General features: G+C 41.8%; 1 long non-coding RNA gene across 1 annotated transcript in view; it reads left to right on the top strand.

Moving 5' to 3' along the window:
• The first annotated feature begins 132 nt into the window (after positions 1-132).
• Positions 133-27,978, top strand: part of LOC144588335 (uncharacterized) — an 84,281-nt gene continuing 56,435 nt past the window's right edge. Inside the window, exon 1 of the long non-coding RNA XR_013543846.1 lies at positions 133-196. This is a non-coding gene — a long non-coding RNA (uncharacterized LOC144588335). The remainder of the gene's footprint in view (positions 197-27,978) is intronic.

Raw genomic sequence — 27,978 nt, 5'->3', positions numbered from 1 at the left:
TTAAGGTCTTGACAAAGATGAATCAGTGACAGTTGCTGGTAACATTCTGTTTATGTGTCTCCATGGTATCTAGATTGGCTCAAGAAGACAAATGTGATGGGCAGAGACGACTCATTTTTTCTTCCCTTCACTAGGAAAGCAAAGGAGCAGAGGTCAGAATCCTGTTGGTTACTTACACCAGCATAAGTGCAGTGGGGTAAGTTGTGGCTGCAAATTGTTGCTAGTTGTTGAGCTGTTGCTTGTATTCTTTATCACATGGCTCATGTGTATGGTACAACCACTGTGATGGCACTATGACAGCCAATGCTGCTTGACAGCATGCTTTCTGGGAAGGGACCTTTCCTTTCAATGTCTTATAGGTCAGCGTGGACAATAGTGCCAGACAACACCAGATTACTAGGGAGAGAATTTAACATAAACTGTATTTCACCAATATAAATGGAAGCCCAGCTGTACATTGATTACCAGAGGTGTAGTGGAAGCAGGGCTCACAGGGTTAAAGCACCAGGGCTCTTTAATCAGCTGGGTCTCTCTCCCAACCCTCAAACTCCCCCCCCCCCACAGAACTTTGCTGCAGTCATCTCAGCAATGTGGGTGGGGGAGTCGCCCCCCCCAGCAGCAATATCTTTCTGTGAGCTATCTGTCCTATAATACAAAGTATTTTGGCACAACATGTTTTTGATTGAGCAACTGAGACCCATTAATTGTGATTGGAGATGTTTTAAAAATGCTAAAATTGTTTTGCTATGAATACAGCTGCCTGCATATTTGGACTTGGGTTTTTGGACAGCTACAAGGACTATCATAGTGACAGCCTGCACATTGATACAGCATGTACATTTCCAAGGAGAAATAATTGTCTTTTACATAGACTTGTTGCAAACCTTGTGTGGCTACTGGCAGTAGGTTGCCAAAGAGCCAGGGACAGGCTATCAAATCATGGCTGAAATCCTATTGTGCAGCTCCATGTGTGCAATGAGAATGTCAGCAGCAGCAGCAGCAGCAGCAGCAAATTGATGCTGATTAAAGGCTTTTTTGACAGTTTTGAAGAGCAGACAGCTTCGTCACATTGCACATGAGTTACATGCATCCCAAGCCACCAAAGGAAGCCTTTAATCAATGGCAATTTGTGTACAGAGCTGTGCAAGAGGATTTCAGCCTATTTACTCTTAGCTTGCTCAGTCTGGGAGAAAGGATCTGTGAGCATCCAGAATCATAGTGGGAACTAAGTTTTTTTTTTAAAAAAATGTTCTGTAAGCAACTCTGAAAATACACATTGAAAGATGAATTACTGTATACAGTATTTTAAAAAACTACAAAAGCAAGATGAAAAACCTTTACTGACACCGAGGGAGGCCCGGAAGGAAAAAACAAGAAACCGGGCCTTCTTGGCGGTGGCTCCTCGCCTCTGGAACAATCTCCCTCCAGAGATTCACGCGGCCCCCTCACTGGATATTTTTAAAAACCAGCTAAAAACTTGGATGTTCAGGCAGGCCTTCCCCTCCAGTTAATATCTGTTTCTCTCTTTTTTTTTCTTTGTGGTTTATCTTTCATTTTTCCTCCCTATCTTTGATTATTTAATGTAATCTATTATTATTATTATTATTATTATTATTATTATTATTATTATTATTATTATTATTATTATTATTATTATTATTATTATTATTATTATTATTATTATTATTATTATTATTATTATTATTATTACTTTGTAAGCCGCCTAGAGTGGTCATAACGACCAGTAGGTGGGATATAAATGAATGAATGAATGAATGAATGAATGAATGAATGAATGAATGAATGAATGAATGAATGAATGAATGAATGAATGAATGAATGAATGAATGAATAAATAAATAAATAAACTTTAGAAAATATTCATGGGACTTCAGCAAACGTGATTCTTCTAAGTTGGAAAAAGTCAGTGACTAAATTCCATTTACTTACACCCATCAGTGTAGGTCCAGTGGCATAAATCTCAGTGATAAAATTGCCACTAGTTGAGAAACTGGAGCAGGTGTTTCATGTCCTTCTGTTACTGTCTTAAATCATCCTGGCTCTATCTTGAAGCCGCAAGATCTGCGGTTAGAGTTCCTAGATGGAAAATTGAAAATCTGAATCAGCTTTGGATCCTTCAGTAACAGCATTAACCTCAGGGATGGAATCTATTGTCTTTATAGATAAAGGACTGCCAGTCTGTCAGTGAATTCTCCACTTTCTTTTATTGAAGCACAGAAGCACCTAGAGATGTGCCAACCCCCCATGTCAGAAAAAAACTCACACTCCTAAAGCACCCTTATGGAAACACTCAGCGTGGCTTTCTTGGGTATAAATGAAGTCAGCGTGACAGATGCAGAAAATGCAAAAAAAGGGGGGGGGGCAATTTAAGTAGAGTTCATGAAAATAGCCCCCCAAGGGGGGAGAGGCAGGGAAGACTGATAGCTTTAATAGGCAAAGCTGTCTCAAGGATCTTGTTTTACAGATGTAATGTCTGTGATGAGAAAGAGCCCAGATTTGGGGTTTAGAAGAAAGGAAAAGGAGCTGCTTAATCACATTAGCTGTAAAGCATTTAATTTCTTAAAGCATCTTATACACCGGAGCTTTTGCGAACAGAAGGTAGCCTAACACAGAGCCATTCGGCTGCCCCAAATCCCACCTTCCCGCCTGTTTATATTCAGTCCAAGCACTGAAGGACCTTCTCAAAGGACTCTTTCAGCTCAGTATCCAGCCTGTCCCAATTAGTAAACATTTTGCATCACTGATTGTACAATTAATAGGACAATAGTCTTTTAGTTCCATGTGACATATTGAGTACATCTCAAACACTATTAATATCCAGTTGTCGGGGGACAATATAAACACACATTGCAATTGTCACCATTTTAAATTATGAACATCCATTCCCCAGTTGAATTCACTTAAAACTGTTTCTGTATGTTGATATAAATGGATTGATTGCACTCAGGCTCTCTGATCCCCCTCCCGCCACTCTCTCTTTCGATTTAATTTTTTTGCTCCAGACATCAGGTACGTTGCCTGGGCTTTGCTTAACTCCAAACATTGTTTCTACTCCAAGCACTGTTTCCCGGAGGAGCAAATGGGAAACATCCCACTTTCCTTTCCCAAGTATAATTTCTCTTTCTTTGCTGCCCCCTTGAGAAGGGTTGGGGACACAAGGCCCCCTCTTGGATTCCAGTTCTGATCAGTCCCAGTTCCCATTGCCAATAGTATTAAGGAATAATGGGAATAGCAGTCCAACATCAGCTGGAGGGCTGCAGGTTCCATACTCATGTACTAGACACCAATGGGGCTAGGCAGTTGTGGAGGCCTGGACCCATAGAATCCCCCTACACAGAGGCTCTGCTGTTGTTTTGCTCATGGGTAATGGATAATTTAGCCTAGGAGACATGAAACCTCTGCCTTCAGTGTAGTTGCATTCATTTTCAGTAAAATCCACCTCAGAAAGCTTTGCACAACAGTGCAAATAATTCTTTAACAATTGTATGAAACTGCATAGTAGTGTCCTTAGGAACATTCAAGGGAGATCCTGTTAGTATATGGATATGATACAGATCAGCATTTATTTCATTGTGTTTCTCCCTATGTTACCTGCATTACTTTCCTATTCATGTGTCATATTGGGTGATGACATTTTGATTTTTGGCATGGAAATTTGTAGTACTTTGACATACATTTAATGTGTGCATTTTCCTTAAAACAGTGTATACCCCTGTACACTGAGCTGTAATTGTACCCATTATAAAAGTTGTGCAGATTTATTTACATGACATAGAAAAAAAAAAGGAAAAAAGGAAGGAATAGGGGTTCGCAATGCCCTGATTATGTCAAGAAGCTGAAGGATATGTGCACATTTTGGTTGGCAGATCATTACTTGGATAAATGTGTTTACAAAAAGACAAAGAAAAAAAAGGTTAATATGAATTTATTTTGTATTTCCTGTGTGTATCTACTTCTTCTTTTCATCAAGCAAGGGAAAGGAGGCGATTTGTATCTTAGATTAGTGTCCTGGACTGCTATGGAAGACTCAGGTGGCAACTCTACAGTGTATGCAGCACTTTTCTATTTATTTTTATTTATTTATTTATTTTATTTCTATCCCGCCTATCTGATCATATTAGACCACTCTAGGCGGCTTACAGTAAAAACAACAATGTAATTTTAAAACTTTACAGCAGAAACGTAAATAAAAAAAATAATAATAAAGAACAGAATAAGAAAAAAGATCGTCAAGGGTTTTCTGTTGGGAAGGCCCGCCTATACATCAATGTTTTTAGTTGTTTCTTAAAAATGCCCAGCGAGGGAGCCGCGCGAATCTCAGGGGGCAAGTTGTTCCAAAGGCGAGGAGCCACCGCCGAGAAGGCCCGGATTCTGGTCTTTTCCTTTCGGGCCTCTCTCGGCGTTAGGCTCCTCAGCCTTATCTCCTGGCTCGCGCGAGTGACACGGGTAGATCTAGATGGGAGAAGGCGTTCCGCCAAGTATCGAGGTCCTAAACCGTTTAGGGCTTTGTAAGTAAGCGTTAACACTTTGAAATCAATGCGGAATCGGATGGGCAGCCAATGCAATGCGGCCAGAGTGGGGGAGATATGTTGGTATCTTCTCAGCCCACTGAGTAGTCTGGCCGCCGCATTCTGCACCACCTGTAGTTTCCGCAGCAATCTCAAAGGTAGCCCCACGTAGAGCGCATTACAGTGGTCTAATCTCGAGACTACAAGCGCATGCACCAGAGTGGTGAGAGACCCCACATCAAGGTAAGGCCGCAGCTGGGCTATCCGCCTGAGATGGAAAAAAGCGGAACGGACCACGGACGCCACCTGGGTCTCCATGGTGAGCGCCGGGTCAAGATGGACACCCAAGCTACGGACCCCATCCCTGGCGGGCAGGGTCACCCCCCCAAAAATGAGGGAGTTTCCCATGTCCCCAGGTGTGGGGGCGCCCACCCTCAGTACCTCCGTCTTGTCCGGGTTCAGCCTCAGCCCGTTCTCCTGCATCCATTCCTGTACAGCCTCCAGGCAACGCCGAAGGGACAGAACGGCATCTCCTGCAGTTGGAAAAAAGGAGATGTAGAGCTGTGTGTCATCCGCATATTGATGGCACTGCGCTCCACACCTCCTGATGACCCCTCCCAGCGGCCTCATGTAGATATTAAACAGCATTGGGGAGATGATCGACCCCTGTGGGACCCCACAATTAAGGCACCACGGGGCCGAAACATTCTCCCCAAGTTGTACTCTCTGGGGACGGTCCTCCAAGAAGGAACGGAGCCAAGCAAAGGCCCGGCCACCTATCCCCAACTCGGCGAGCCTCCCCAGGAGGATACCATGGTCAATGGTATCAAAGGCCGCTGAGATATCGAGGAGGACCAACAGAGACACTTTGCCCCTGTCGGCCTCCCTCAATAAGTCATCACACAGGGCGACCAATGCCGTTTCTGTCCCATGGCGCGGCCTGAAGCCCGACTGGAATGGATCCAGGGCATCTGTTTCATCCAGGAATGCCTGGAGCTGATCGGCCACCACCCTCTCGACTACCTTGCTTAAGAAAGAAACATTGGCGACGGGCCTATAGTTGCCAATTTCATCCGCCGCCAAACTGGGTTTCTTTCTTATGGGCCTAATGAGTGTTTCCTTGAGGGCAGAGGGAAATCTACCCTCAAGGAAAGACCCATTAATTATTACAGTAGCCCATTCCGTTGCTGAGGGCCTGGCTGCCTTGATTAGCCAGGCCGGGCAGGGGTCCAAAGAGGAGGTGGTGGCACAACAGCGATCAAGCGTCCTGGCCACAGTGTCGGGCGATACGGGCTGAAAAGAGTCAAAAGACACCGGGCAAGACGGAGCGCTGGACATCCCAACTTGACTCACTGTATTCAGAAAAGGAGTGAGATCCCGGCGGATGGCCTCCACTTTGGATTTTAAAAATGCTGCAAATTGGTCCGGGGTAAGACTAGGGGGAGGCCTATCTCCCGGGCCAACTCCGGATAGGTCACGTACTATACGGAATAGTTCCGCCTGCTGATTGGATGCCTCACTTATCTGGTTAGCGAGGTAAGTTCTACTGGCAGCCTTTACCTTAGACTGGTAAAGGTTAGTTGCGACCTTAACAGCTATACGATTGAAAACCGTCGGGTCCTTTCTCCATTTGCGCTCCAGCCGTCTCCTGACCCGCTTCGACACCCGAAGATCCTGGTTAAACCAGGGCGCCGGGCGATCTCTGCGGCGGAGAGGGCGTTTAGGTGCGATCGTGTCAACGGCACTAGTCGCAGCGGTGAGCCAGCTGTCAACCAGGGCCTCGACAGGAGCGCCAGCCAGGTCAGCCGTAACCCCTCTCATGGCATCCTGGAATCCAATCGGATCCAGTAGCCTTCGAGGGCAGACCATGACAATAGATCCCTGCTCCCTGCGAGGGGGGAGGGCCATCTTGAGGAAGCATTTTATTAGGTGGTGATCCGACCATGACAAGGGGACCGACTCAAGGTCAGTCACCATCGGTCCACTCTCACTCCCATTGGTGGAAAAATCTAATGTATGGCCGCCCACGTGCGTAGGGCCGTTGACATGTTGGGACATGTTCAAGAAGGCCATGGTCTCCAAGAACTCAAGAGCTGGTCCAGCGGGCTCTGCCCCCGCATGCACGTTGAAGTCCCCCAAGACCAATAATCTCGGGGAGCCCAGCAGTGCCGCGGAGACAAAGTCCATCAGCTCCGGTAGGGAAGTGGCTGGGTCGCGGGGAGCACGGTAACCCAGCAAGATCCCAATACCGTCCCTGGCCCCGATCCACACGTGGAGAGCCTCAAGACCTGGTTTTACCACCGAGGAGCGCCTAATTACTTCCAGGTTGGATTTATAAACGATGGCAACTCCCCCCCCCGACCCTCTAGTCTGCCCTGGTGTTGGACAGCATAACCGGGCGGGCAGATGAGAGCTAGAGGGGGACCCCCCTCTCCGCCAATCCATGTTTCGGTTATGCAGGCCAGGTCTGCATCTTCCTCCAGAATAAGATCATAAATTAGCTGGGTTTTGTTAGATACAGACCTGGCGTTCAACAACACCAGGCGTAGAGTAGAGGGTTGGCTGGTCTGACTACCTCGGCACTGGAGGTTGGTCTCCATCTCAGAACAAGGAACAGCCTTTAAACATCTGTCCCTTGTTCTTCTAACACGAGTAGGGAAGGAGCCAACGCCATATCGCCCTCTACCCGTGATGACAGAGATGTTTTGTGGCCCCCCGCTGGGAAGGCGAGCCCTCCAATCCATGACGAGAAGGAAAAATAGAAAGAAGAATAAAAAAAAAGAACTAATAAATTAATATAATTAAAGAGAAAAAAAAGAATTATACAATACAACAATAAACTCAATACATCAATGAAACATGTAAACAACAGTATCAAACTTAATAATAATTAAGATAAGTAATCAAAAATAATAAACAATAAAGACAAAAATAATAATAACAAAATAAAATAAAATAATAAAAATATTAATCACAAAACTAAATAATTAACCCCCACAAATAATAACTGGGAAAAAACATTAATAACAATGAAACAATTACAATAGGCATCAATTATAATTATATCCAAATTAGAGAAATTCAATAAAATTCAAATTATACAGTTTAAATAAATATAATATTGAAATTTAAAATATGCATTTACTTCAAATGGATTAAACAAAAAATAGAATGGGGCAAGCTAATAACAATAAACGAAGTAAAACAAAATAAGACAAAAAGCAACAAAATTAATATAGTGAAAAAGCAGAGAAAATAAACCCAAGCTTCTCCCCCCATATAATTAGTCCTGTCTTGCAGCACCCTAACAGCAGGTCTTATTTTCCGCAGAGTGGTTGTTGGGTATGAGTTCAAATTCATGGGGGCAACAACCCCCACCCAGACAGTCAGAGGTAGAGCTTGATATAGCATTGCAAGGAGGGAGAACAGGAAGAGAGCCACTGAAGACATGATACCTGTGCTGGCTCTCTCGGCATTATAGGGTCAAAAGGGAATTCCCCATTCAACCTTTCAGGGTCTGCTGCTGTAAACTGGGCTTCTCTGGCCATAAATAATAGGAAAGAGTCACAGTTCCATCTGGCTGTCCAAGAGGCCCTGAGAGAGAAAACAGCCAGCCGGTATCAGATTTCACAGGCTTCAGTTAGTCTCTCAGTCTCTCAGATTCCTAAGCACAGGCTCATCCAACTCCTTCCAATGGCGTCCACGGCCTACAGGGCTCTAGCTCTCGAACCGGCAGGCTCTTCTGGACCCTTCCATGCTGGACCTTAGTCTCCCAAGGCCCCCAGCGCCAGGCCCACCAAGCACGATGGCCTTCCAAGGGCTTAAGCTCTTCCAGCCCCCTCAGAACGAAAGGCAAGCTCTTCCAACCCCCGCAGCCACAGCACAAACTCCCGGGACGCCAAACTCTGCCTCGCTGACAAGCCAGGCCAAGGTCAGGTCTTCCCCTCCGCCTCCTCCAGCTCTCTCGGCAACCTCCGAGCGGTCCCAGCAAGGCAGGAACCAGAAGAGAAGCTCAGGAACCAGGAGAGAAACTCAGAAAACAGAAAGAGATTATAAGCTAAAAATAAACTGAGTTGGATAAATGAAGTAAAAATAAGATAGGTGAAGTGAAAATAAAATGAGTGAAGCAAAAAACAACCAAAAAGAGAAAAGGGAAAGAAAAGACTAGACCGAAGTGGTGGAGAGAAAACACTCCTACCAGCTATCGGTCCGCCATCTTGGAACAAATACCCTCTAGACCCTCAGGCTGGCGTGCCAGCTGCCCCCTCTCCTGACAGAGACTGTCTGGTAGGTTACTGTTAACGATGTCTTAGTAACCTTCAGATTATATTGTTATAATACATTGTACATTGGGGCTTCCCTTGAAGACTACTCTGAAAACTTCATATATGCATGACAGCCAGATAGCTGACTATTCACATGGGCCAACTATCTGGCTGTCATATAATTATCTGGTGTTATCCCCACTGAACGTAGTAGGACGTAGTGTTTCAGGAAATATTCATAAGATTACACTGGCTGAGTTAATTTTCAGATAATTCATTTTCTTTCCACGATTCATTATTATATTTCTTTGAGTCTCTGTCAGAAAAAGAAGAAGAATTTCCCCCAAAATATATGAGTGTAAGAGGAAATTTAAGTCCAAAAGTGATTATGTATCCTGTTTAAATTGTTAAATGAACTAAAATTTCCTCCAACTTTAACTGGAGTTCTGTCAAAGCAAAAACCTTGAAATGTCCATATTTAAAAAGCTGATCTTACAGACTGAGAGGTAATGAATCGGTAAGTGGCTTTTAGTGATAAATAATAGGGATGGAATAGTTTTAAAAAACAAAAAGGTGCACTAACTTCAGTTTTTGTGTTCTTTCATTTAATTGTGTGAGAGAGATTGTTAAACCTGAAGGCTTCATTTTAACAGAAAAGAGGGACATAGATGCTTCTGATTCTTTAATGTTTCCCTCTTTCATTTGCCCTTTGCTTCGCATTTTGGCAATCACACTGCTCATGAAGTGTGGGGGAAACGCCCCTCCCCAAGGTTGCTAAGCTGTTGTCTGAGTCTTCAGTGTAGAGAACCCTCTCCTGGATGATGTCACAGCTGCTTCTGAGAGGAGGCGTGGCTACCCATTTTTCCTCTTTCCCATAGTGATAGAGAGCTAACTTCAGTGCCTTTCTTTGGGCCAATCCTAATGGCATTATGTAACCACTATTCTATCTGAACTCTGTCAACTATCTGTATACTATCAACTGGCATTCTTCTAGTCGCCCATTAGGAGCACTGCTGGCAGACATCCTTGTGTGTGTGTGTCTGACTTTAACTTCTCTCTCTGCTATCCTAATTACTTGTGATCACATAAACTATCAGCCTTCTCATTTTGTGACCACAACAATGAAGTGTTTGATTAAATAGCATCAAGAGGCCTACTGTCATCAGCCAATCAGAATGCCTAGGAGCCAGGGAAAGAGAATTTTGAGTTCCAGAAGGACCTGGATTGGTTATGAAACCAAGTGAAGAATGTTCTTTTGTTTCAGTCTTTGTGGGTTGAATCTGTGTACTGCTGAGCTCTGTTTTGCCCTCCATCTTGATTGTGCTCTCAACCTGCACCTGTAGATCCTTGTTCCTCTTTTTTTCTGGATTGTTTTGGAGATTCCTCCTTGTTCCCTTTATCTTTCTTGGGTCATTTTTTTGCCTTCTGTTGCATACTGGTGGTGGACTCAAGGAAGAAACAAGGAGACACTGAGTGGTAGGAGAAGAGCAAACTCCCCATATTCTAGTAGTTTTGGTCAGAAGGGAAGCCTGGGCTGTATTATTTTTGCTTTCATTTGCTTCTTTGCTTTGTTTTGGGGAGAGAGGGCAGTGTATTTTTTCTCTTTTTATCCAGTTTATGTAACAGGGTATTTCCCTTTTTAAATTCCTTAAAACATTTTAAAAAATCTATTATTTGATTGTTGTTGTAGGTTTTTCGGGCTCTTTGGCCATGTTCTGAAGGTTGTTCTTCCTCAAGTTGTTCCTCAGGAAGAACAACCTTCAAAACACAGCCAAAGAACTGGAAAAACCCACAACAGCCATTAGATCCTGGCTGTGAAAGCCTTCACAAATATATTATTTGATAATTTATTATGGAATGCCTGCCTTGTCCCTGTTTTTCCAAAGTAGTTTTTAGGGATCTTTGGGACTTTTGAATTGATTCTCTGTTGCCTCCTTTTCCCCTTATATTTTTGGAGTGGATTATTAAGAATTCTTTAGGGCTCTTGGATGAGTGCCACACAGAACCTGACTGTGGAAATCAGAAATGAAAAAGTCAAATCTGGGAAATTTCTAGGAGAAGGAATTTTAAATAATTACTTACTGTTGCTTGAAATTATATACTTTTATATACCACTTTATTTACTACACACATACTAGCAATCAACTGAACGTGTCAACAGCAGCAAACAACTACCACCAGCTGTCAAAGAGAGAGACTGAATACTCAGCAGGAAGGCAGGGCTGTCTTTAAATTTTTAAAAGCTGGAATTATTGGTTAGTGCTGGATAGACAGACGGTCACCCCAGCCCAGAAAAATTCCTCCCAGTCATTCAAACTACAATCAACATGCAAGATTGTAAATAAAACTCCAACAGAAGAGCAGGGTTACTGAGCAAACCGTGCAAGCATAAACCATTAAGGAGCTCCTCTCCTGTACTGTATCACCAGAGAAGTGCCGGGACACATGGCCAATTAACCAGATCGAGCCGTTACAGAGTCAGTCTCTGATGAGATCTGTGCCCAGTATCTGTAAGTTTCAAATGTACCTATTATATATGAAAGTAGGGTGCACTGTTGCCACATTTTCCCAGTAAAGTGCTGATGAATGTAATTTGTCTTGAAAGAAAGTGGTACTATCTCACTGTGAGTTTATAATAGTTTTTTTCCTGATTTTATTAGATGGTGGGTTCAGTAAATTCAGGAATTGGATTCTTGAGCTACGTTATGTATCTAACACTCCCCTCCCCCATATCTTACACCAACTGGAAAATATTGGCATTGTAATACAATAGTAAGCTTCATCTAAATGTTGTTTGAATGTCCTAATTGAATAGCAGAGTTGTTCCTTTTAGATTATTGGAGGACGGCTAAGCTTTATCCCATGTGCATTCTGGGAAATAGGATTTGATTTGAATAATTTTTACTCAGTATGAAGAGCCTGGAGAAACAGCAAAAGCCAAAGTTTGCAATATGTATGAGTTTGGTGGAATATTATGGTGGACACTGGACATCAGTTATATGTGGCATTCTTTGACTTATTGCTTCTTGTCTGGTGGCCTTTAGGTGAGGTCATTCCCTCATCTAAGGGCCACCATATGATTTAACAGGATAGTTCAAGTAAGACATAAATTGTAGCTAGGCTGATTCACTCAGCAACTGTAGACTGGGAAGATGTAGACCTCCCCTCAGCAATATTGGCCTTTGAAGCATATCTGATGATATCTGAGCCCTCTTATTATTCCCTATTAAGCTATTCAACAGCCTCTGCCAATTCTTAATTAATTTCCTAGGGATCATCATTAGTATAGATTAAAAATCAAATAAAAGTTTTGGCAACACAACCATTTTTGTGCATGGATTTGCACGAGCCACATTAAGTCCAGTATTTCCAACTCTTTGAGTTGTGTTTTAATATAATCAGTCAGCATAATGTGATTGTTTTCTAGAAGCTCAGTGCTGTTTGAAGAAATGTGGTTGTATTTTAATTTAGTTGCTTTCTGGGTGAAACACTGGTTGGTATAACCCTGGATGTTTTTGCATTTGCATTGAACCTAGAAGCAACTTTTGTATATATTCAACTCCTGCAGTTCTAGAAATAATATCAAGCTCTGTAATGTACAGTGCTGTGTGACATCAGCAAAGAAACTAAATTTATGGCATACTTTAATGATGCTCTACTGTAGAAGTCCCATTAACAGCTTTTACAAATGATTTGATGGACAAAGCTAAGGGCAATTGGGAAAACCTGCCTGAATGAAGGAATCCGAAGACCCAAAATGGCCGCTTTGTGGACTGAGGATTGTAAGTGGCTCCCAAAACCACCCATTTAAAAAAGATTCAGAGAGGGAGAATCATGCTTCTGGATGTGATTCTGCCCTACAGCAAGATGTGCCCCTCAGGTATTTTGTTTTAGTTTCCAGAAAGAAGTTCCAAAACAAGTACTTAGAAAGGAGAAGTGACCTAGTAGTCACCTAACTTAACTTTGTGGATCCCACAAATGGGATAGTGGTTCACGGACCCTCTGAGATCACCCAGCCCTGATCTAGAACTTTGACTCCCTAGAAGAAACCCAGGACAATACATAGATGCCTTAATTAGGGTGAGATAGATTTCCAGATATATGAAGATACTGTATATTTTCTGCTTCAAGCTATGTTCTGACTAAGGGGTATCTCTGCCTTCATGTACAAAATTCAGTGGCATTTACTGCCCAATTTTGTTTTTTGTTTTTTTTAATCATCTCCAGCTTGTATCCTCACCACCTGTTTTGTTGATTATTTAGGCCTATTGCCATTTTAAAAATATCTTTTCAGTATACATGTATGTGTTATGTGTCATCAAGTTTCTTCGAAATTATGGGGAACTTATGATTTCATGGCTTTCAAAAGATTTTCTCATTAATAACTCGTCAAAACTGAGGGCCATGCATTTTCAATTTGTGTTCTAAGAGCTTTGTTTCCTTGATAAAGTATATATTGTATGGACTGCATTTCACTTTTTAATATTGTTCTTACCACAGGAAGTTTGTGGTCTAATTGAGGTGGGGGAGCACCTCCCCTCTGGAGACCATAGGCTGCCCTAGCCCCTACTCAGTTCGTGCAAGATTATCTTAGTCTTCTAGGTTGTAAGAAAACCTCTTTCAAAAGAAGGATGTTAAATACCGTACTTCAACCAAGAACTGGGCCACATTTTCTTATCGAGCATCACTGGGAATCTATTCTTTCCTGGGTACTCATTATTATTCAACCCTTTAATGATACCTAACCCTTCTCAACTAGTAATTTAATTATCAGTTATCAAGGAGTTCTGCATGCTCATCTGATGACTGTTCATGTATAAGCTTAGATATGCATCCCCTTTATCGGATGCTGGGTTCTCAAAGTTCTATAATTCAAGCAGTGCTGGGCAAATGCATCTGATCTTTTCCTAGCCTCTGTGAAATGTTGTTGTTACTGCTTTGACGTGTATAGTACCCCATCATGGTAGAGCATGCTCTGGGCAGTTCACAAAAGATGAGTTCCTTGTGTTTTTATGTGCAGATATCATGCTTTCCTTTTCTGAGTTCACCACCTTGCAAGGAACTTACATACCTCTTCAAATTATATTGTTTCAGAAGTCATTTTCTCCCCACCGCCAACACTACTCTGTAAAGTTTTTGCTACTGCAAGCACCATGCTAGAGAGCTAGCATTACGGATCTAGATTGTTCTTGGTCCCACACCTTTCTATGGTATTTTCTGCAGTATGACTTTCTGCTCCTGGGATTTCCAAGCCAGAAAAAGGTCCTCAGTTTAAGCTAACATTTGCTCCTATTTTAAGCTTGACCCTTCTATCTTTTTTCCTGCCCACCACTGGAAATGTACCCCCTAGGAACTTTTCAGGCACTAAATTCAGTCCCCTGTTTGGAAGCAGTTCCTACCTTTGTGCTCAGCAGAGGGCTCCTATTGCAGTTGAACAAGAAGCACTGTGATGCCCTTCCACACAGGAGGTGAGCTGTGCTTGGGAGGACATTTCATTTGGTGAGGTATTTTTTTCTTGGCTGACCTTTGCTCTCCCTGACCGCATGGTCTGAGGGGATAGGGGTTTCGCTTTAAATGAGTGCAAGCAGAACTGCGCGCCTAATGGCACACAAAATTCTCTGATTCTATTTTTGACTCTAATCTGGTAAACAGAAAAGCTAAACAGCATTGCATGCACCGGGGGGCAGGAAAGTTTTAAGGGTAAGATCATACTTCCACAGCCCATCTAGGAGAAGGAAAACTCCGATTTCAAACCTCCACTGCCTTGTGGCTACATCTACTGACAGCAAAGGCTTCAGGAGTTAACCTCGAGGCAAAATCTGGAGCCGGAGTCCCGGAGGCAGTTTGTGTCATTCGGGTAACTCCAGCAATGTCGCTGGAATGAGTTGTATTGGCTGTTCCCTTTCCATTGGACTATTTCAGTAATGTGGAGAGGGGGGATTTGCTGCTTCGGTAACAGCCTATTCTCCGTATTATTTTACCCAGGCTTTGTGCTGTGGAGAGGACACTCCAGCTTCACATACAGCGTCGAAATAACACGGGAAGTAGCAGTTACCGGTTATAAGCCTTTGCTCGATTGGTATAGAGCATGACACCAGGGGCTACTTCCGATAGTGGGAGAGGTCATTGCACCTTGCCACAGTCTGTTAATCTCACGGGGTGCATGGGGTTTAGGGTGAAAGCCAACAAGCAGATTGATAACCCTGCACCATGCAACAATCATAAGAAAACATCTGCCCTAAAGTTGGGCACCTGGAATGTTCGGACAATTACCACTGGCTTTTTTGACGACCTGCAGGAAATAGATGACGTGCACAAGACAGCTGTCATCGACATGGAACTGAGTAGACTGCAGATGGACATTGTTGTCCTGCAAGAAATGAGATTGCCAGACATGGGATCTGTCAAATGGAAAAAACTTCTTCTTCTTCTGGCAGGGAAAACCATTGAATGAGACCAGGGAGTATGGTGTTGGTTTTGCAGTCAGAAATACTCTGCTGAGATCCATTGTTCCACCTACTTTGGGGAGTGAAATAATCCTGTCTCTGCTACTCCACTCATCAGTTGGACCAGTCACCCTCCATAGTGCATATGCACCAACACTGTCCTCCACAACAGAAGTCAAAGACAAATTCTACGATGATCTAGCAGCTACTATCAAAAAAGTCCCTGAGAGAGAGCCACTGTTCATTTTCGGAGACTTTATCGCTAGAGTTGGTGTTGATCACAATTCTTGGCCCACTTGTGTAAGCCCTTTTGGCATTGAGAAGATGAACAAAAATGGCCAACGCTTGCTGAAGTTTTGCTGTTATTATGGTCTTTGTGTCAGCAACACATTCTTTAATACGAAGCTTCAACACAGATTTTCCTGGAGACATCCAAGATTGAAACATTGGCATCATCTTGATTTGATCCTCACTAGACGTTCTAGCCTTCCTAGTATTGCGACCACACCCAGTTACCAGAGTGCTGATTGCGATACTGATCACTCCCTGGTGTGTAGTAGAATAAAACTGCAAACAAAGGAGAGTGGAGGAATTTGCCCAAGCACTTGAGGAAACCCTTCCAGGTCTGGCTGATGCAAATGCACCTGAATGATGGGAACATTTCAAGAACGCTGTTTATAACACCACCTTGTCCACATTTGGCAAGAAGACCAAAAAGATGGCAGACTGGTTCGAAGCCCATTCAGAGGAGCTGATGCCAGCCATCAAGGATAAGAGGAGAGCTCTAGCAGCATACAAAGCCTGTCCTAGTGACTACAACTTGCAGGCTCTTCGAGCTGCTCGTAGCAAAGTCCAGCAGGCTGCCAGGAGATATTCCAACGATTATTGGCTTCAGTCTGCCCTCAGATGCAGATAGCAGCAGACACAGGTAACATCAAGGGAATGTATGATGGTATCAAGCAGGCTTTAGGTCCAATACAAAAGAACTCTGTTCCCCTGAAGTCTGCTACAGGCATGATCATCCAGGACCAAACACAGCAGATGGAACGCAGGGTGCAGCACTACTCTGAGCTATATTCCAGAGAGAATGTAGTAATCAAAGAGGCACTAAATAACATCGAGTGCCTGCATGTCCTGGAAGAGTTGGAGAGCGAACCAACTTTAGCAGAAATGAAAGTGGCCTTGGATTCCCTCACCTCTGGCAAATTTATGTATGTATGTATGTATGTATGTATGTATGTATGTATGTATGTATGTATGTATGTATGTATGTATGTATGTATGTATGTATGTATGTATTTATTTATTTATTTATTTATTTATTTATTTATTTATTTATTTATTTATTTATTTATTTAATATCCTGCACCTGGGAAGGAAGAGATAATTACCACTGAGCTGTATGAAATCTTTTGTCTTTGCTGGAGGGAGGGTGGAGTACCACAGGGCATGAAGGATTCAAACATCATCACATTGTATAAGAACAAAGGAGTCAGGGGCAACTGCAATAACTACCGTGGCATCTCTCTTCTCAGCATTGTAGGGAAGCTGCTTACCCGTTTTGTGCTGAAGAGGCTCTAGGTGCTTGTAGACAGAGTCTATCCAGAATCACAGTGTGGATTTTGAGCTAATAGATCCACCATTAACATGATATTCTCCCTCAGACAGTTTCAGGAAAAATGTAGGGAACAATGACAGCCGTGTATGATCTGGCTTTTGAGTAAGCTCTGTTCTCTGTGTGCACAGAGTTTGCAGATATGTGTACTCAACCTAAGGATGCATGCACAGAATTATCATCTCACAGCAAAATAACAACAGACACACTGAAACTGGAGGGCTGGATATTTTCCATCATTCTTTTCCTCCTCTTCCTCTGTATGATCTGTCAACACTGCTTGAAAAAGCAGTTTCGTTTATTATGCTTTAATTTTCAGTTATTGTCCCAAATCCCGTGATTTAGCACAGCGGATTATACTAGAGCAGGTTCACTGAATCAATGAGGATTTAGTCAGTCACTCTTCTATTGATTCAAATGGGCCTACTCTTAACTGTTACTTATGATGCTGAAGTAAGTTGTAGCCAACGACTTCCCTGTGAACCAGAAAGCTGTTTCAGACAGATTGAAAGACTTTGGTGTACCAAGTGGGTGTTTTGTTTGTTTCCTTTAACAGTAGTCCCACACGGCATATTTTAAAGTTCAGCCTGTGTTTCAAAATGAGTTTGCAAAGTAACACGAAGAACCTGGCATTTGAGAAACATAAGCCCCAAGGTTGGAACATGTGCTGCAGTTCTTTGGATCCTGCCCAATGTTTCTGAATCTTGTGGCTAGCAAACTGGAAACAGAATACATCTAGGTCCTTTGTGCAAGTGTGTGTTCGTGAAGTTTGGAATGTATCTCTCAGTCAAACAGAAAAGAGTTTCTATTCCACTGCTTTCATTCTCTGAAGGAATATAAAGGTTTGATGCTCTGGGTTTTTGGCAGTAGATGTGATCAAGTAATTAACCTTGAGCCGTCACTTTATTTTTGTTAAACTATAAACAAAACGCAAAAAGGAAAGGGGGGGGGACTTTGCAAAACAGCAATTCAATGGATGATCCTAAATTCCATTTTCTGGTTTTGACAGCTATTGTGCCAATAACCCTGAAAGAAACCTGCTTCTAAGAGAATAATTGCAAGATGGCATCTATGTCGCCAGAGGACTGGGACTCATCCATGTAATTGTTCAGTTTAATTACTATACTGGCATGGTGTGTTTGCTCCAGAATAGTGTGTGTGTGTGTGTGTGTGTGTGTGTGTGTGTGTGTGCGTGCGTGTGTGTGTGTGTGTGTGTGTGTGTGTGTGTGTGTGTTTGCACCCTGTCAGACAACACACAGCAAATTGTACAACCAGGCTTATTTATTTCATGAAACATATTTATTACATGAAGCCTGGATAATTCCCATTTTCCCAAGATTATTTCCACCCATTTAGTTTTGTTTTTCTAATACACAAAGGAGAATGTTGAGTTGGGAACAGGATATTAAATGTCAACAAGAAGGAGGGTAAAAGACAACCAGTTCTTTTGGAATTATTGGTGTGTATCCTGCTCGATACTTATTCATACAGAGTTCCAGATGTGGAAGCTGCCATGGTGATCTGACAAGGTGTGTGACCAGAAGCGGATTAACATCAGGAAACTGCAATGAAGAAAAACAACCAAATGATATGATGTGAAATACATGTTGATTTATTGTGGATAGCCTTGAAAAATGCCTTTGCATAATAGAGATGGTTAGGCTATACTTGTTCAGATGGGTACACAATATGTAATCCCACAAATGACATTTAGCTTGCATACTGAATCATGGAAACTGAACCCTGTAGACATAGATTGAACAAAGACGATTGGCCCCCTATTAGATTTAAGTGATTTCCCCCCCCCACAGAATTTTGGTGGCAATAGCATCTCTGCATATATCACATTTCTGATAATGTCACCATATTAATGGATCCAACTTGTCATTATGGGAATGCACATTTCTTCACATTAATTCATTTTCACTCTCAGAACACATTTCCTCCAGAGACATGTATGAGTAGAATAATAGAATAATTAAGTTGGAAGGGGTCTATAATGCCTATAAGGTCATGGGGTCCAACCCCTTGCTCAAGGCAGGAATACAAACCAAAGGATATCTGCCAGGTGGTTGTCTACATTTCTCTTGAATTACTACAGTGTTGGAGTACTCACCACCTCTTGAGGTAACTGATTTCTTGTCATACTGTTACAAAGTTTTTCCTGATATTCAACTGGAATCTGGCTTCCTGTGACTTGAGACCATTGTTGCGTGTCCTGCACTCTGGGATGATTGAGAACAGATTCTGCCCCCTCCTCTGAATGACAGTAATTAAACATGCAAATCAAGTCCATGTTTACCTTCCAAAAGTCAATCACAAAATAAAGCAAGCAAAATGTAAGATTTGTACTTAAGGAAAATCACATGCTTGACAAGCAGATATCATTCACCACTTGAGGGAGCACCTCTTCAAAAACATGTCAGATGTCTGGTGCAGTTCAGTTTGTGGGGGTGACATTTTCCTTGGGGTTCTTGGCATAAAAAGCATATTCTTAGAATGAATATGTAGGAGGATTAGCCTTCTTGGCTGCTCCCTGAGATCATAGAAGGAAAATACCTCCTCTTTTTTCAGAGATTGTGATATCCCAAAGCTGATGCAAAAATATAGAAATCCAGGTCCTAGGCTGTGAAATGCTAAATAGTATTGCATGTCAACTGTCAGATGTTATAATATTCCTAGTATTAAACATCAAATCTGAAAATCCCATGTCAATTGTCACATATTTTCCAGGATGAAATGCAAAAATCAGTTTTCATAAAGCGTTGCATACTGATATTTCTGAGTGAAAATTTGAGCAGTTAGAATATCTGGAGAATTTGGGAGAAAAATACTTGGGTGCTCATTCCTTTCAGCTCCATTTGTCACAATTTATCTCAAGCCTTCCTGTTGGTGCCAATATAAAATTGCTGTTCTTCCTTTTCCCCTTGGTTTTTTGGTGTCTTCAACTCTGTGCAGCCACAGAATTGTTGCCTTGGATACTCAGTCATTTTGCAGCATTAAAATAATAATAGAACTGTGCGATTTGTGCCAGTAACTTGATTATCATGATTTTGCGTAGATGTAGCATTGCTGAGCAAAAAGGCAATTGGCTTAAGTGACGCTCAAAGTGATGTAGATGCATAAGAAGTGCTGAACAAAATAACTACTGGGGAGTTGTGTCACTGCGAGCGCTGATTTGCACTAATAATTGTGACATAAAGTAACATCAGTGGAGATTAGTCTATTATGGAATTTCACTGTGTGTTTTTCTTTACACAATAGAGAGCTACGAATGGGCATGCATGTTGCCATCACCTGATACAGCTTTTTGGTGGGAATCCTTTGTCTTTTTTTTTTTAAATAATAATCATGTGCCATTAAGTCAATTCTGACATATGGCAGCCCTTTTCAGGGTTTTCCGGGTAGAGAATGCTCAGAAGTGATTTTTCCATTCCTTTCATTGGGGGGGGGGGGCTTCCTGGGACTGTACAGACTGCCCAAAGCTACACAAGCTGGCTGTACTCCCAGGAGGCACAGTGGGGAATTTAATTCCCAACTCTGGCTCCGTAGCCATATACCTAAACCACTGAGCTATCCAGACAGCTTTAAAAGCCATATGAAATTGTTTTGCTTTAAAATGCAGCTTGCATATCAAGTTCTTGCTTTCTACATGGCCAGGTCAAGGCAAATTAGTGTCCTAGGTCAGAGGTTGTTAGCCTTTGGCCCTTTAGACATTTTGGTCTTTGACTACTGGAAGCCCCAGCCAGTGAAACCAGAGAGATTTTGAACTCCAAAACATCTGATGTCCCAAGGCTGACAATATTTGGATGGCCAGATTTGAACTATTGGCTTGTCGTTCTACATTGTACATGGGGATGATGAGGAAGACTGTATTCCTTCTAGATGTAGTGAACAAGTTTGGTGTGTGGGCATTTATTGCTCCAAAAATGCAAATAGTTGTGCGGACTCTGCTGCTGTGAGAATTATAGGGAAAGTCAGAGAGAACAGTGAATTTTGAGAGGGGATAGCAGATGATGTTATGATCCCTGCTGATCAAAACACCCGGTCCCTTGACCCCAGGGGAGTCCCAACACCACAAAACCACTGGTTTCCTCTTCAGTTGTTAGCTTGATGGTAGATTTTGTGCTCCTGCTCCAAAAGGGATTGGAATCCAGGGGAAGGAGCTGAAAACTCAAAAACTGTGGTCTTGAGGAAATGGTTTTGAAGTTCTCCTGATGGATTTAAAAATATATCCCTCTGAGCTCTAATGTCTATGGTGACTTTCCAGAAATGAGGCACATGATAAAGCTGAAACTAGTATTTCCATTGAGAATGAGTGGATATTGATATCCAACTGAACCTTGAAGAATTTACTTATGGGGCTACAATTCCACTGCTTATGAGGGAAGGGGAAATCTGGGACTGAAGTTCAAAAAAAAAAACAACACACTCCCATCTACATCCAAATGGTGGGATAAAAAGCAATCATGGGGTATATTACTTTTTCCTGGAAACACTGATCTCGTACTGGAAATTGCACAAGCACTCCTATGATTGAAAATTGTTTGGAGGAAACAACTCTGACTGAACACTCTTTTTTGGCAGTATTGCTAGGGCCTTGCAGAAATCTGCAAATACTGTATGTGAATTCTTTGTTTGCACTGCAGTGTAGTTGTGAGTTGGGCAAGAGAAGAATATGGCAATGTGTAGCCAGAGGGTAAACATGGGTTGAACAGAGGAGGTGTCTGGAATGCCAACACGTAAGAACAAGGAAGACGCGTCACCAGTATCCATAACCAGGATGTTCTATGTCACAAATGAATGGTTGTGAAGATAGGCAGGCTTCTTCTGATCTAATTTTGTGTGATTGGCCAGGTTACCCATGTAAATAGTTGTTGAAAGGTTAACATCTGCTTGGATTGTCCACATTACTCTTCTGAGTTGGTTCCCTGGTTAGTATCCTAAATTTAAATCAGATCCTATTTGCAAAATCGATATTTTGGGTGGGAGCAGTGGTGGTGATAAACTAGCAGCTGAGGAATTCAGTCTACCCTCCCCATCCAGTTTTAGAACTTCAGCTTCCAAATACTGTATTTGTAGGAACTTGTAGATGTTCCTCACCAGCCGTCTTAAAAACAAGACTCACTTTAAATTTCTTCTGCTCGCTATGAATGGCAGAAAAGGCCTGGACAGATGCACCATTATGCACCTTGGCTGCTAAATATGGAGGGAATGTTTCTTGAATCTTCTCGCCTTCAGCAAGGCTTTGAAGTGAGCTGCAGAGGTTGAACTAGACAAAATGGTGGCAATTCTGTGAGTAATTTCCAAAGTTGGAATTTAGGTGGTTTAAAGAAGAAACTTTAGCACAGAATCTTTAGGAAAATAAGTCACGTGGGGAGTGGGTGGGCAGGTGGTGGATGAAAGGGTTCTGTGCTGTTTACTCACATAGTGCAAGTTGCCTTTTCCATGTGGTAGTGCAGCGCTGTATTTCAAAATACCTAGTTCTCCTAGCTATGATGTCCATTAAGTTGTGTAATGACTAAGGGGAGAAGTCTTCAGAAATGAAATTGCTTATTTTGCAGGAGTAGGGATAAGATAACACAACAGAACTCTTGACCTCTGTCAGATTTGTCTAATTTTGGGTGAATGGAGATTTGGTGACTTGTGGTGAAAAAGTTATTTTCCCCAGCTTTCAGTCCCTAGCTTAGCCCATGTTGAAAACTGAATTGCCAGTCATTTCTGAGTGGACAATTCAAACATACATGGCCATTCACCTTGTAGGTACTCACTGGATATTTCTTTACAAGCCACTGAATGGTAAATGTTATGTCTGTATCTACAGTACTGTGTTTATATAAATCAGTTTGTCTTAAAAAATAAGTTCTGCATTGTGATGAAAATCATGAAACTCTGACTCACCTGCTTGAAATTAATTTGAAAAATTATGATGTGAATACTCATCTAGATGCTTCCAATGACCATTCCAAAAGTAAACATGACTATTATTGATAATTGTGACTTATTGATAACTGTATTATTGGAAATTGCATGTTTAAGTATCAGAGTTGGAACTAGAGTTGAAATGACAAGGAAACAATGAATTCCGTGGCATGATATGCTGCATTTCCCCCTGCTTGTTGCATTCCAAGTGTTTCTTCCCATTAATTGCAATCATACAATTACAATTACTCTTAAGATGAATCCAAGTTATATCTTTCCTGGTATTCTGTGAAGAAGCCTAGCTGTCCTTTTATCCTGGTACTCTGATTAGAAAGTATTGGTGAGAGTCCTGCTATAAGTTGGATGTTAGAGCTCTCTATCTGCAAAGTTCATCCCTTCCCTTCCTACTGGTTTCCTTTCATGTTGCAGTTTGGACATATTGTCTAGCTTTCTTTTATTGTGGTCAGATGGTTAGATCTAGTCTCAATCAATAAGAGTCCATGGAATGTAGATAGACAAGCAGCTCTTAATTAATTTTGCCTAAATGAAATAAATAATGTACCCCATAAAATAAGCTTAATAGATTAAATAAATAATATATTTAGAAAATAAATAACAGTATTGTTAAAATGATTGTCACAATCATATATACCCTGGAACAATGATGATGATGATGACAATGATACAACACACACACACACACACACACACACACACACACACACACACACACACACACACACACACACACACACACACACACACACACACACAGTGTCAATATTTAACAGATATTTAGGTTTTTGGTTAAAACCTATATCTGTTATATAATACCAGTCAATGTTTTTATAATTTGACTGTGCCTGGGGTTTTTCAATAATAATAACAATAGCAACAACAACAATAAAAAGTCAACTGGACCTACAACATGACTACCACAAAGGCTATTGCAAAATAATGAATGAAATATTACAATATTGATTAAATTTTCATCAATCAATCAATCATTCAATCAATTCATTCACTAAATTAATTATAATTAATATAGTAAATGAGGGGAAATACACATAAACCTATTAAATAAATGAAAAGAATGACACAAGGTCTCGTTACACAGTTTCCATTGAGCAGAACTATCTTAAAAGGAAAAGCTGTGAAACTATAAGAAGCTGTTAGCAACAAAAACTCCAGTCTTATATTCACTCCACAGTTCTGTATGCCACTGCCCTCTGCCCCATTTGGGGCTAGAAAAACTGTATTTACAAATGCTGTAGAATGAATGTTCAAGTGTGTAAATGATAAAAGGATTCAGAAAGTGTTGGCCTTGACAGGGGTTCTAACATGTTCTAGGATATAAGTAGTATGAATATTTAGTAAAGATTAGAGAGAAGTTGACAATGTGTATGTTGAGGGAATGTTACTTCTGTTACTTACATGCTCGCACTTTCCTTTTCAGTACACAGCGAATGAGACAGCACAAAGCCTGGGGTTTGTGAACCAAACCCACATTAACTGGCATAAGGTTTTGATAAAGATTTAGGGAGGACATGAGACTGCTAGGTTCTACTCTTTTTTAAAAATCTTTACTTCTTGGAGGGTCCAATTACAGTCTTAACCATGTTTGTGTTTTATAGGTGTTTTTAAAAGTACAGTTTTGATTGATTATTCCTCAGGAGCTCAGATATACACGAGTCTTAGCCCAATTTTGCCTGATCATGGGGGAAAGGGGTCAGACATCTTTAGCATAGTCTCATGAGGGGCATGAGGCCTCCCTTCCAAGGTGCCAATCCATAGAATAAAAGCTGTTTACACCCGCTTTTATTCAGAACAATTAATATGCTCCTTAGAGTCATTAGGGAATGTTTTCCCCTTTTAAAACAAAAGTAAACTAATGTTCCCCACACCCCACTCAAGGACAGTGACACTGCTCTTGCTCTGGGTTTTAGTGTGAACTTTAGAAAAAATGCCCAAGGTGCCGAATACTGTCCATACCCAAAAGAGGTATGGACACTCCCTAGGAAGAGTCTCCCTAGCACTCTTCCTAGGGAGAAGAGCCGTGACTTCAGAATAAAGCTGGAAGTTCATGCATCAGTCCCGTGAAGTCGTGGGCACCATCCACCTCTGTGTTCCTCACCCACTCTTTCTTCCAGTCGCCCTCATTCACTAGCATCTACCCTCTAAGATCCTAGATAGACATCATTTCCAATCCCATCTGGAGAGGCTAGGGATTGAAAACTGGAAACTTCTGCATGCAAAACATGCGCTCTTCCATTGAACTTTTATATCTCCTTCTTTTCCTTCTGCCCCCCCCCCCTCTGGTCCCCATGGTACCGACTCTCAGAATGGTGGTGGTGGTGGGGAGAAGGCACTTTTAAACTTTTTTTAAAAAAGAGGGGGAAAAGAGCATTTGTGCTACATAAAAGCTGATCAAAGCAAAACCTATAGGTGTTTGGAGTATTGAAGATGTGTGTGGGTCATTAAATCTTCCCGTTGATTAATATTCTCATGAATTAACAATGAGACTGTAGGGCAGAACTGTGTAAGTGATCATGGTAGGCGGGGGTCCTTCTGTAAAGCCAGCCCTCCAGTGTAATGTTATACCAGGGGGCAGATATGCCAGCAGAAGTTTTCTTACCTAATTTGGTGGAGGATTCAAAGAAGCATGAATAGTTATCCTAGTTCCCCATCTCTTAAAGTTTCCTTTAATCTTTATAGTTTGTGCTTTAGTGCTATTAGTTGCTGCCTTTATTCTGGTTTCTTCTTCTCTTCTGTTTGTTAAGGCTGAATAATACATTCTGTAACAGACTGATATTCTTCTGTTTACTGAAAAAAGTGACATTTGGAAGATAAAATTTGGAATAAATAAACAATAATATTGAGGAAAGTTAAGTTCCCTTTGCCCCCTCATTGCTTCTCTCTTCCTGGATGAATGCTTTCCTCTCCCTTTTTTCAAGTGAGAGAGAGAGAGAGAGAGAGAGAATTGTTGAGCTACCATTTTGTTTGTATGCATGTACCATTTCATTTGGCTTTCTGTTCCCAGCTCTTTTCTCTTTCATGCTCAAACATCTGGTGGTAATATCTTGCATGCACGTACCTATGGTCCTATACTCTGATGCAGTGGAACCTGTTGACTCCAGTTTGGTGGAGGTGGTGGATACGCTCCAGGGTTTAATCTGAAAGCCTTTAGTCTTTAAACTTAAGCATCTTTTCAAAGTGCCGAACATGTCTTGGGGATGAGACCCAGTATAATGGATAGCTCCTGCAGAGTTCAGACTAAAACTTGAGTGGTTTCCCATGAAAATGGAGTCACTGACTTCTGCTGCTCTGATGGTATCTTCCTTCCCTTTCCTCCTCCTCCTGATCCAAGAAATAACAACATTGATGACCTTTTTTCCTAGAGTCATCTAGGAAAGCCACCTAGAGTGGCCTTTTAGGCCAGATGGGCGGGGTATAAATAAATAAATAAATAAATAAATAAATAAATAAATAAATAAATAAATCAGTCAATCAGTCAATCAGTCAATCAGTCAATCAGTCAATCAGTCAATCAATCAATCCCCAAATCTGAATCCAGACCTTTCTCTAGAACTAAAATAGCTCTTCTATGAAGTCTAAACTTTGCTAGCCTCCTTTGGAATTTACAGAAGGAATTACAGTACTTTAATATGGATGCCAAAAGAAGATTAGCACATCAATCTGAAGAACTGTGGAGATGTCACATTTGAAGGAGGACAGCACACGTGCAAAAGGATTCCACTTTATCTTATCAAGCCAACCTGATCTCCTAGGTTGGTCACCCCCAGTCCTACTTTGCAGCCACGCACAAGGGTGGCCTTACTGCTAGGTAAGGTGAGGCAATTGTTGCAGATAGTGGAGGCAACAGTGGCAAACCTCCTCCCACTTTAATTATGATACACAAAAAGGTGTGGTGGAGGACTGTACAAATTTCCATGATGAATTAGAAATTCAGCTGTCGATCCAGATGGCTTCTGTACATGCAAAGTAGTATGTAGAGGTGTTTTCAAGTTCCCAAGTTTCCTCATCAGTTGCGCTGCTTTGGCAGAGTTGTAGTCCAAAAACACAAATCTGCACAACTCTGCCATTATTGCTTCAGGACACATGTGTGAACTTGAACTCATCAATGTTTTGAGACACACCTGTGAGAGATCTTTGAGCCATGGCAGTTGTGTATCTTAACACAGACTGGGCTGAGTAAATCTCATGCTCACAGAGCGATTCAAGAGAGGAGTTTTATTGGACACACACACAAATTAAATTATGCATTGGGGAATAGCAAAAATTAGAGTAATGGAAATAAAATACATCTGCTTCAGGAATATTACAGAGAAATACCAGCTAAAAGGAAGCAAATCTCACAAAAGCAAGGACTGCTAGCAAGAGAAGTGAAAGAGGAGGCTCAAAAGGAGGCAAAATAAAGATATTTCCTTACCCACATACAGATTTTATTTTATTTTATTTTATTTTAAATACACATATAACTAATGAATGAAATGCCTCACCAAACCCATCCACTTCGTGGACACCAATCTCCTAGACCAGACATTCTCAACAGAGGCCAAATGGCCGCCTGGAGTGTCTTGGCACCTGTGAAGGGAGTCACAGATTCATCTGTTTGTGTGGTATCCTTGTTAGCACACAGCCAAAGGCTTTCCATGTTTGGTAGAGGGCCCTGGAATACCTCCTAAAAGTGCAGTGGCCAAAACACACACACACACACACACACACACACACACACACACACACACACAGAGAGAGAGAGAGAGAGAGAGAGAGGAAAACATCTACAAAGTTGGGCCTTCTTGGCTGGGGCACCAGTGGTGTGGAACCACCTCCCAGCTGAGCTATGCCTGGCCCCCTCCCTGCCTATCTTCAAGAGGTTGCTTAAGACATGACTCTTTGAAAGCGACCTCATATGAATTTGCCACTTACCCTGCCTGCTCTATGATTGGGAGCATTTGCACTGTCTTAGCTCTGTGATCTTTTAACTGATATGATTTTTTTTTCTATTATCACTCTCATTTGATTTACTGTTATTTCTGTCTGATTTTATCTGTTCTATGAACTGCTCAGAATACAAGACTCTAGCTGGACCATTTGGAAGTCACTTAATACAGTGGTCTCCAACCTTGGGCCTCCAGATGTTCTTGGACTACAACTCCCAGAAGCCTTCACCACCACCT

This window comes from Pogona vitticeps, chromosome 3 (genome assembly GCF_051106095.1).
Source record: "Pogona vitticeps strain Pit_001003342236 chromosome 3, PviZW2.1, whole genome shotgun sequence".
In the NCBI taxonomy this organism is placed as follows: Eukaryota; Metazoa; Chordata; class Lepidosauria; order Squamata; family Agamidae; genus Pogona; species Pogona vitticeps.
This window is presented reverse-complemented; position numbering and strand designations above follow the sequence as displayed.